Genomic DNA, 10,477 nt, shown 5'->3' with positions numbered 1-10,477 from the left:
TGGAAAAAAGCGCGATGCCCTCATAGTAAAGGGGGGTGGGGGAGAAACATATCCAACATTCCGGGTACGTGGAGGAATTGGTACCTTTAAGGGTCTGAATGGAGGCATTAGCGAGATCAATAGTGAGTTGTGCAGTACTAGGGGGGGCCAACAGGAATGGTGGGTTGGAACAGGGTAGGGAAAGGAGATTGGGGGGTGGCAGAAGGATGAGGGGTTGGCTGTGGCTTAGGAGCAGGAGGCTTAGGGGCAACTGCTGCAGGCTTATGAAGCATATTATTGGGGCCCGCGAAGGCAGCATTTTTATTTGGGACTTCTTTTAAAAGCCTGATCCTGAAGGTTAATCCCATGTCATAACGATCCGTATAAACGTGCAGGCCCCACTCAAAGCCCCTGCCAGTCCAAATTTGGCGTTTACCCGAGGTGGTGAAGGAGATGGATAGGGGATTGCACCAACCAAGGGCGGTGGAATGAGCGCTATTGCAAAGCTGTTTTAGGTCATTAGGCGTATAGGCATTATCAGCCTCAGGGTGTGCCCAAGTACGGTCGACAGAGATATAGTCCCAGGAGGAGGATGGCTTCCAATAGGTGGTTCCTGATGTTTCACATCCCCAGGAGGCACAGAAGAAATCATTAGAGCCCCCGCATCTATAATTATCGGTTTGGGGGCGGTGGGAGGTGCCGGGACAGACATATATGCCTCCAGAATATCCCTTATTATTTAAAGTTGCTTGAAGGGCCGCTCGTTCCATATCATTGCGGCATCCAACATAACCAACTGGAGGGCTTTTCGGGGGCCTTAGACTCAGGCAAAGGCCAAAAAACGTCCTCGGTACCCCAGTCGGGGGTGGCCCTGAGGGCCAGTGCGCAGAGGTCTACTTGGAGGACTGGCCAATGGGGCTGAGCCCCCAGGCGGCTACTGGAATTAATAATATCGCCAGCCTGGTTTTCAATGACCCATGTATAATTGAATATCACATAGGGATTATAGCGGGGAAGGGAGAGGGGAATACTTACCATTGGGCCCAGGAGAACGAGGAAGAAGATGAGCAGGGACATCCTAGAAGAAAACACATTTATTGATCTTCCTCAGGGGTATCCCCTGGGGTAGGGGTGTTAATTTGTTTGACCATTCTTTCTGGTAGCCACCTGGCATTTAGTTCTTTCTGATCATAAATGCAGGCATGACCCTTGCCCCAAATTAGGACAGGATCAGGGCCGTGCCATTGATGAGTCAGAGGGTCTTTCCACATAACCTTTGTGTAAGTGGAAGAGGTGGAAGAATGCCAGAGGCAGTCAGCGGCCGTTTGGCCTTGTTGGTTGCGTTGAAGAAAATTGAGGACAAATAAAGCGTGGCTTAAAATAAGCCTAGGGCTCCCGGGAGAGGGGTAAAAAATGCCCGTGGAAGACTGGAGCTTGGTAATCATGGCCTTAAGGGTTTGGTGTGCTCGTTCAACAATTCCCTGTCCTTGAGGGTTATAAGAAATACCCGTAACATGTTTGATTTGAAGCTGGGCACAGAAGGACTTGAAGGAGGAGCTGGTATACCTAGGCCCATTATCAGTTTTTAAGATTTTGGGTTTAGGAGCCATAGTGAGACAGTAAAGGACATGGTCAATCACATGTCTTGTGGCTTCTCCTGCATGGAGGGAGGCACAGAGGAATCCACTGAAGGTATTGATGGAGACGTGAACGTATTTTAGTTTACCAAAGGAGGAAAGGTGAATGACATCCATTTGCCATATTTCTCCCGGCATAAGACCACGAGGATTGACACCCAAATGTGGTTCAGGGAGGAAGGTAATACAGGACTGACAGTTTTTAACAATGGTCCGGGCCTGTTCTCTAGTAAGGGAAAACATGAGGCGGAGGGTGTGGGCATTAAGATGATGTAGTCAGTGGGCTTCTTGAGCCTGGGCAAGGGGATCAGTTTGGGCAGAGAGAGTGGCCCCCAGAAGGGGAGCACGGGTGGCAAGTTCCATGCGTGCATTTTGCTCTGTCAGAGGTCCAGGAAGATCTGAGTGTGCGCGAATGTGGCCAAGAAAGAAGGACCGAGAATGCTTAGAGATGAGTGTTTGCATTTGGGCGAAGAGGGGAGAAGCATTGGTATCAGGCTTAATGAAGGGAACAGTTTCCAGGAGGGGAATGGAAGAGGCAACATAAGCACTATCAGTGTAAAGATTAAAAGGGGCATCTGGGAGAAGCTCAAAGGCATGGAGAACCGCCTCAAGTTCCAAAAAGCTGTGCAGAATGATGAGGGGTTTGTTTTTGAAAAATTTGTCCGTCGACAGAAAGGGCGGCAAGACCTGTAGAGGAACCATCAGTAAAAATAAGGGAAGCATGAGGGATGGGGTCCGAGCGCGTAAGTAGAGGGAAGACAACTGTCTGACGTTGGAGAAATTGGATTAATTTATCTGCAGGGTAGTGGTTATCTATAGAGCCAGAGAAGGAAATACAAGAGATGGCCCATTCATCAGAGTGTTGCAGAAGCCATTGAATTTGTGAAGCGTTATAGGGTGTAATAATAGAGTGGGGATCCCTCCCAAAGAGTCTAGTGGCAACCTCACGTCCCTGTTGTAGGAGCAAGGCCACAAGGGAAGGGTAGGTAGGAAGAACTTTGGAGGGAGTGGCTGGAAGATGTAGCCAGAAGAGGGGTTGGTCTTGCCAGAGCAATCCTGTGGGAGGAAAAGGGGAGGGAAATATAAGAAGAAAAAAGGGTCGAGAGGGGTCATAATAAGTAATGGACTGTCGGGATATGGCAGCCTCTACCTTGAACAATGCTTTTATAGCTCCTGGTGTTAAGGTTCTAGGGGAAGAGGGGTCTGAATCGCCTCTTAAGATGTCAAAAAGAGGTTTAAGGTCTCCAGCAGTAAGTTTGAGATAAGGGCGTAACCAATTAATATCTCCCATCAATCTCTGGAAGTCATTCAGAGTATAAAGGGAGTCTTGTCTAATTTGGACCTTTTGAGAACGGATGAGGGAGGTTCCTAATTCGAAACCTAAAAAGAAGAAAGGGGGCTGATACTGGACCTTATCAGGGGCGATCTTGAGCCCCAGAACAGTTAAATTATGTATGAGCTCATGGGAGGCCGTGGAAAGTCGAGCCTTATGAGGCCCTGCTAAGAGGATGTCATCCATGTAATGAACGATGTACAGATCAGGATATTTGATGCGCAGGGGATCTACAGCCTGAGCCACATACTTTTGACATAAGGTAGGACTATTAGTCATACCCTGTGGAAGAACACGCCATTGAAATCTAGGTGAGGGTCCTACCTGGTTTATGACGGGAAGACTAAAGGCAAATCTTTTGGAATCATCAGGATGTAAAGCAATTTTTAAGATCGATGATCAATTTAAAGAAATTCCGGGGAATGGCCACCGGCGAGGGTAGGCCAGGCTGGAGAGCCCCCATGGGGACCATAGTCTTATTAATTTCTCTCAAATCTTGTAGGAGGCGCCAGGAGCCATTTTTCTTTCGGATAACAAAAATGGGAGTATTCAACGGTGATGTGGAGGGTTCAATATGTCCGGCCTCAAGTTGCTCCTGCACTAGCTTGGAGGCAGCGGTCAATTTATGAGAGGGGAGGGGCCACTGATCAATCCAGACAGGGGAGTCATTTTTCCAAGTGATTTTGTCCGCCTGGAGTGCAAGAAGAGGAGCGGCCCTTATATAAATTTTCCTTGAATCCTAGGCCATGGCGATCATTTTTTTGGACAGGAATGATGGGGTCGGGACGACCTTGTCCAATTTTTCCCAGGCCCTGGCTGGGCAATAGGCCCTGGTCTAGGAGCTGGTGAGTGACCGCGGGTGAAGGGCTGTAAAGAAAAACTCCCATCTGGGAAAGGATATCTCGGCCCCAGAGATTCAAGGGCAGGCTGGGAACAATAAAGGGTTGAACGGCCCCTGAGTGACCATCAGTGTCTTCCCAGCGCAGGATTTTTAAACTCTGTAAGGTGTTTGTAGAGACCCCAATACCCTGGAGGTGTGTTAAGGAAGGTTGGCACGGCCAGGTGGACGGCCAGGAAGCCTGTGACAAGACAGTGGAGTTGGCCCCCGAGTCCAAAATACCATCAAAAACTCGGCCATCGAGCTTTAATCTTAAACGGGGCCGGTCTGGGTCCAAAAAACAGAAGGAGGCGAGGAAGGGGATTGTATGGCAGGGAACCCAGGAAGCGGCAGGGGAAGAGCTCGAGCAATAACCTGTCCGGGGGTTATGGTGAGTGGGCCCTGGGTGGCTGTAGCGAAGAGAAAAATGGGATTGGGAAAAGGGGGCTTAAGAACAAGAGGGTAAGTTAGGAGTCCTATGAGTGCAGAGGATGCTCGCCCTAGAATGAGGAGAGGAGAATCGGAAGGAGGGTTGTCATGAAAGGAAACAGGCAGCGAGGAGGTCCCATCCTCCGGGGTTAGTATTGTTGAGGTGGTGGCACAGAGGTCCAGTCCTGCGGCTGGGGGGGGGGGCGCAGGAGGCGCAGAAGGAGGGCTGGATGGGGGAAGAGGGATTAGGGGTTGTTGGGGGCACTTGAGCCTGTGGTGTCTGTTCCGAGGCAGGCTGAAACATGACTGAGCAGGGGGCCCGGGACTGGCCCCCAAAGGAGTTTCCCTGGCGTGGAGGGAGCGGGTTGCCCATAACATCTGTCTTAGAGCGGCAAGTGTTAGGCCAATGGCGGCCACGGCGGCATCGAGGGCAAACGGTATTAGGGGGTGGCCTATAGGGCATCCCTATGGTGGTCCCCGAGGGAGAATTTTTTGTGTCCCGTGAAGGGAAGTTGGGGCAGGTTCGGGCGAAATGACCAGGTTGCCCGCAACGGAAGCAAGTCTGGGTCTGAGATCTGGCGGCGGTACCTACAGCGAGGATAGCCTTGGTAAATTTTTCAGTAATGGAGTCTACCTCGCAGCACAATTGGATCATTTCATCAAGGTCTTTGGTTTTATACTTTCCCCTTAGGGCCGCTTTGCGAGCGGTGTTAGCATTTTCAAAGGCAAGCTGGGTAAGGAGCTTATTATCAGTCTGGTCAGGGCCAAGGGACCTTTCTGCAGCCTCAAGGAGGCGGGCTGCAAAGTCACTAAAAGGTTCTTGGGGTCCCTGGAGAATCTTAGTGACAGAGGAGAGAAGTGTGCCAGGAGAGGAGATACTCCTCCAGGCGGCCAGTGCCTCAGAGCTAGAAAGCGCCAAGAGTCCAAGGGGAAAGGCTCGTTGTTTTTCATCAGCGGAGTATTTGCCCTGCCCCAGCAGTTTATCCAGGGACCACTTTTGAGCGGCCGAGCGCCCTTGTTGATAATTTTTACGAACAGTATCTTTGCACCGGTCGGCCCAATCGGCCCACCAAGAAAGGAATTGACCCCGCGTTAAGACGGACTGGGCAACAGTGATCCATTCATTGGGGGTGAGGTGCCCTCCTTCCTCTAAATTTTCAAGAAGAGAGAGTGTAAATGGGGCATTGGGCCCGTAATTGCGGACCGCGGTGTTAAGTTTTTCTAATTTTTTGAAATTTAAGCGATGAAAGGTAGTGGGCAGAGATTCTTCCCTATCCTCTTCACTAAAGGTGGATTCTGAGTCAGAGGAGGAATCAGAGTTACGGTCAGTAAGTCTAGGGCGTGAGGGAGCGCCGGCAGAGGTGGCGATATCATCCCCACCCGCTGTCTCCCCAGTAGGTCTATCAGGGGAGGAAGTGGGGTCAGGGTTAGTTTGGGATCCAGTTATGGGAAAAGCGAGGCGAGGGGCCGGCGGCCGTGAGAGGCGGGAAGTTAAAAGTGAAAGTTGTCTCTGTAGACGAACGATCTCCGCGGCCTCAGAAAATTGAGAATGGAGGTGGGCTTTAAGGTCACAGAAACAAGAGGGATGTTGACAGAGAGGTTGGGAGGGGCGGCGAGGGGGAAGGGCAGATGGGGAAGTTTGTAAGAGGGGGGGCCATTCTTTGGAGTGTTAGCGAGCAGCCTCTTCTTCAAGAGTCTCAGTGTCACCAGGGTCTAGGGGCTCATTGGGATCAACAAGAAAAACGTTGGGGGGAACAGAGGGGATGGCGGTAGGCGGAGGCAATTTTTTTGCGGAAGGTAGGCGGACGCGGGGTTGAGAGGCTTTTGGAGGAGGCTTGGCGGGGAGCGGAACGACAGGGGCGCAGAAAGGTGAACAGCCCCGTTCCATGGAAGAAATGGGATCCTCATAAGAGGGGGGCAAGGTCGGGTAAAGGGAAGAGGAGGGAGGGATGGGGCAGAACACTTTTGTGAGGAAGGGGCAGAGGTTGGGGTAGGAGTTGGCACCGACGCTGGCAGTGAGGACTCAGGTGGGGAGGGGTCAAAGGGTATGTCAACGAGAATAAAATGGGACTGAGGAAGAGAGGAACATGAAGGCACGCGAGAAGGCTGATGGGAGGGTGGAAGAGAATCTTTTAGGCATAACTCTGCCACCGACAGGAGTTGTTTTTGACCAGTTTTGTTTTCAGCCGATTCAATTATATCTCTTATAAGTCCCCAGTAGGAAAAAATGTTGTGTGAAATTGCATCATTGCCCTGGCTTTTAATTAAGTCATTTAGTTCTCGGCCCACCTTTTGCCATTTTTTAGAGTGGATGGTAGGACCATCGATCATGAACCATGGACAGGCTTCATCAAAAAAAATGAAAAATTTAACTAAGTGTTTCTTTTTGACCCTAATGCCTCTCTCTCTGAGGGCTTGTTTTAAGTCCTTGATAAAGCGGACTTCCTTAGACATAGAATGGCCCATTCTTGAAAAATTGAGACGGATGACTTACCTAATGACAAGACCGGCTGGGCGAGCGGGACGGGTCATGAAAATCCAGAACTGGAGCTCCCTTAATCCGTCTGGAAGACCACCCGTACCTCAAGCCCCACGTTGGGCGCCACTTGACCCGACCTGCGGGCCTAGTTATTCGGGGGGCACGAGGAGGGTAGCAACCTGTGAAATAAAGAACAGGCGAGAGACGACAGGGATCAAGAAAACATTGCTTGTCAAGAGCCATTTACTACAAGTGGGTGTTCAAATTTAAAGCAAGCCTCAAGGAGGGCGGGGGCAGGAAGGAGTGCAGTGAAAAGTTACAAAGTCTTCTGGGGCAGGCCCCAAGGGCAGCAGATGGGGAGGGGGTGTTTACTCAGAAGTCGTGGTACACTGAATGTTTTCTTTCTCAGGGCCAGGCCAGATCTTCTGCGGTTGCCAGGCAGGATGTTTATCTCAAGCTTGCAGCCAGCTGGGGCTGGTCAGGCAGGGGTCTTATGGCTCCCAACAGAACAGAGAGGCCATATCTTTGTTAGGTAAGGCTTTTCAGGTGAGGCTTTTCAAGTGAGGCTTTTCAGGTGTCTCACTGGTACCTTAGGAGAGGGGATACATGTGGTTTGCACCCCCACCCCCCTACCCTCATGAAGGAATTTTAGCATCATGGGCACAGCATTGTCTTTTTTTTTTTTTTTTTTAGGTTTTTGGAGACAGGGTTTTTCTGTGTAGCCCTGGCTGTCCTGGACTCACTTTGTAGACCAGGCTGACCTCGAACTCACAGCGATCTGCCTGACTCTGCCTCCAGCATTGTCTTGAAGAGGGTGAAAAAACTGGAGACTGCTTAGCAGTGATGGTTATGCAATACCATGCAGTCTGTTGGATGCCACTGAATGGCACATAGACCAGAACTATTCCCTTATATGTGCTTTATCATGGTTTTAGGAAATTGAAGGGCAGGGTGGCATGGGCACGTTGCTCCTGGAGAACACGTCTTTCAGTGGGGGCTGCTACAGCCCCTGATGGCACTAGGAGTCCATGGAGTCCATGAAAAAGGACCATAGGGATGCTGTACATGAAGTCTGAGGGTATACTTCTGAGGTCTTACGTTGTCTATAAAAGTGAGGGGGAAGCTGGCGTGGTGGCGTACACCTTTAATTCCAGCACTCGGGAGGTGGAGGCAGGTGGATCGCTGTGAGTTCAAGGACAGCCTGGTCTACAAAGCAAGTCCAGGACAGCCAAGGCTACACAGAGAGACCCTGTCTTGAAAAAAACAAACAAACAAGAAAACAAAAACAAGAGTGAAGGAGGAAGACTGTGGTTTAATGGGTGACCCCATTTCTGTGATGGGAAGACCTTACTAGGCTGTTAAGAAATTAGAGAAATTAAAACCTTCCCAATGCCTAAAACTCTACAGTTCTCAGGAGAGGCCACATGGAAAGGAAGGGGCAGGGAAGGCAACGAGGGCCCTCTTCCCATTCTCCAGCTTGGAAAAACATTTTACAAAATGAATTCATATGGTGTCCTAGAACCCAGCCTGGGGAGGGCTAGGCATGGGTGGTGGCGGTCTCCTTGCTTGTTCAGTTACTGCCTTCTGCCCTTTGTAGGACACTGGGGCCCAGTGGGACTGAATCTTGAGAGCAGTGAGGGCAGAGAGATGAGGCTGTCCTCCTTGGGGTCAGCCTTATTTCATGGTCACAGGGAGGCTGGGGTTCCCAGAGAAAAGCCCAAGGTCCTGTCAGAAAGCTGACGTCACTTCTCTTTTAAGGCAAAACCAAGAACCAGATGTTGGGAGATTAACAGTGAGTCCAGATGTGCCATAGAGGCCCCACAGTGAACAATAAAGCCTGGTTTTAGCCTGCAGAACAACAGCAGCTGTTCTGGTCTGGGCTAGCTGGAGTTGAGGGCCGGCCTATGGGAAGAGAGAGATGCAGTGGGACTCAGGTGTCTCCCAGGCTCAGGGATGGCAGTAGCTGCCACGCAGACTGATGAGGTGATGCCGCAGACTGTGAGTCGGGCTGAGACCCTCTGAGTTCCAGAGCTGGGTAGAAATCTTTGTTTGAGCCAGTTTGCACCACAGCTGAGACCCCTGGAGTTAGAAGAGCAGACTTATGTGGTTTGGGTGTATTGATCGAGTTGAAAAAGCCTCGGTGTCAGACCATAGAGTCTGGGTAGCTGGTCTCTGTGTGTGTGTGTGTGTGTGGGGGTAAGAGTCTTTTGACTTGTTCAAGTCACTCCTTGATTATTTTCCAGGGTCCTTCCTGCAGCCGAGTCTTGTCTCTGTTCAAGTAGCCCAAATCCTAACCTCCAATAAGGCTCTCGATGTGCATGATCTCGGTCTGCCACAGCTCTGGACAGTGCCCATCACTGGCACCTACTTGGTGCAGGACTTTACTGACCTGGGAAAGCAAGGACAGCTCTAAGTGGAAGTCAATCCTAAAGGAATTTATCAGGCAGCTTGGGGGCTGAAGAGGACCAGGAACAAACTGGAGGTGAGCTCACATGTCTGGGTCAGGTGCACCCACGTGGTGGTTCACAACTGTCTGTAACTCTAGTTCCAAAGGCTCTAACACCCTTTTCTGGTCTTTGTGGGCATCAGGCATGCATAGGGTGCACGGACATGCATGTAGGCAAGCCACTCACACACCTAAAATAAAAATGAAGTGTGTGAGTGTATTCATGTGTGCGTGTATGTATATGCATGTTTATGTATGAGTGTGAATGTGTGCATGTGTGTGGATGTGTATGCATGCATGTGTGTATGCATATGTGTATACATACATGCATGTGTGCTTGTGTCTGTGTACAAGTGTATGTGGTATGTGTGTGTGCATGCATATGTGTGAATATGTATGTGTGAATAGTGAATATATATGTATGTATGCATGTATATGGTATGTGTGTGTATATGCATATGTGTGTCTGTGTGTGCTACGTGTACATGAATGTGTGTGCATGTGATATGTGTATATGTGGTGTGTGTGTATGTATGTATGTATGTATGTATGTGTGTGTGTGCGTGGTGTGTGCGTGGTGTGCATTTTTGTACATGCATATACATGTGTGTCTATGTATGCGTGTGTAGAGGCCATCTCTGTGTTTGTAAACATGTGTAGAGGCCACAGGACAATGTCTGGTGTCATCCCTCGAAACAAAATCTACTTCTTTGACCCAGGGCTTCTTATTGGCCTGAAGTTCCCCAGTTAGGCTGAAATGACCGGCCATGATATTCAGGGATCCTCCAGCCTTTGCCTCAACACCACTGGGCTTACTTACAAGGTCAGCATTTTCATATGGTTTCTGGGATCTGAGCTCAGGGCCTCATCCTTTCCAGGTAAGCACTCTGCCAACAGGCATACCTCTCCCAGCCTCAAGGAAGGGTTTAAAGTATGGCAGCAACATGGCCAATGTGTGCGGTAGCTGGTTCCCCCAGAGGCAGGTCCAATAACAGGGCTATGAGGTCATGCAGCACCCATGGGCCGTGATCTCAGAAAACACCAGCAGGAGTAGGAAGATAGGTAGGACAGTGTTGGGGTGCACCATGGGAAGGTGCGTCTCTGTACATTCAATTGTTAATTCTGTATGGCAGGCAGAGAGCTATGGGCCCATCGCCACCTCGTATTTTGTAAATATTTGTTCCTCCCCCGCCTGCCTAAAGCAATATATCTGAGTGGCTTTAGTAAAGAGCCGACAGCCAGTGACTGGGCAGAACTTCCAGAGAGGGGGGTCTCTGGGAGAAGAATTCACTTGACT

The sequence above is a fragment of the Acomys russatus genome, chromosome 11 (genome assembly GCF_903995435.1).
Source record: "Acomys russatus chromosome 11, mAcoRus1.1, whole genome shotgun sequence".
Classification (NCBI taxonomy): domain Eukaryota; kingdom Metazoa; phylum Chordata; class Mammalia; order Rodentia; family Muridae; genus Acomys; species Acomys russatus.
Note: the sequence above shows the minus strand (reverse complement) of the source record.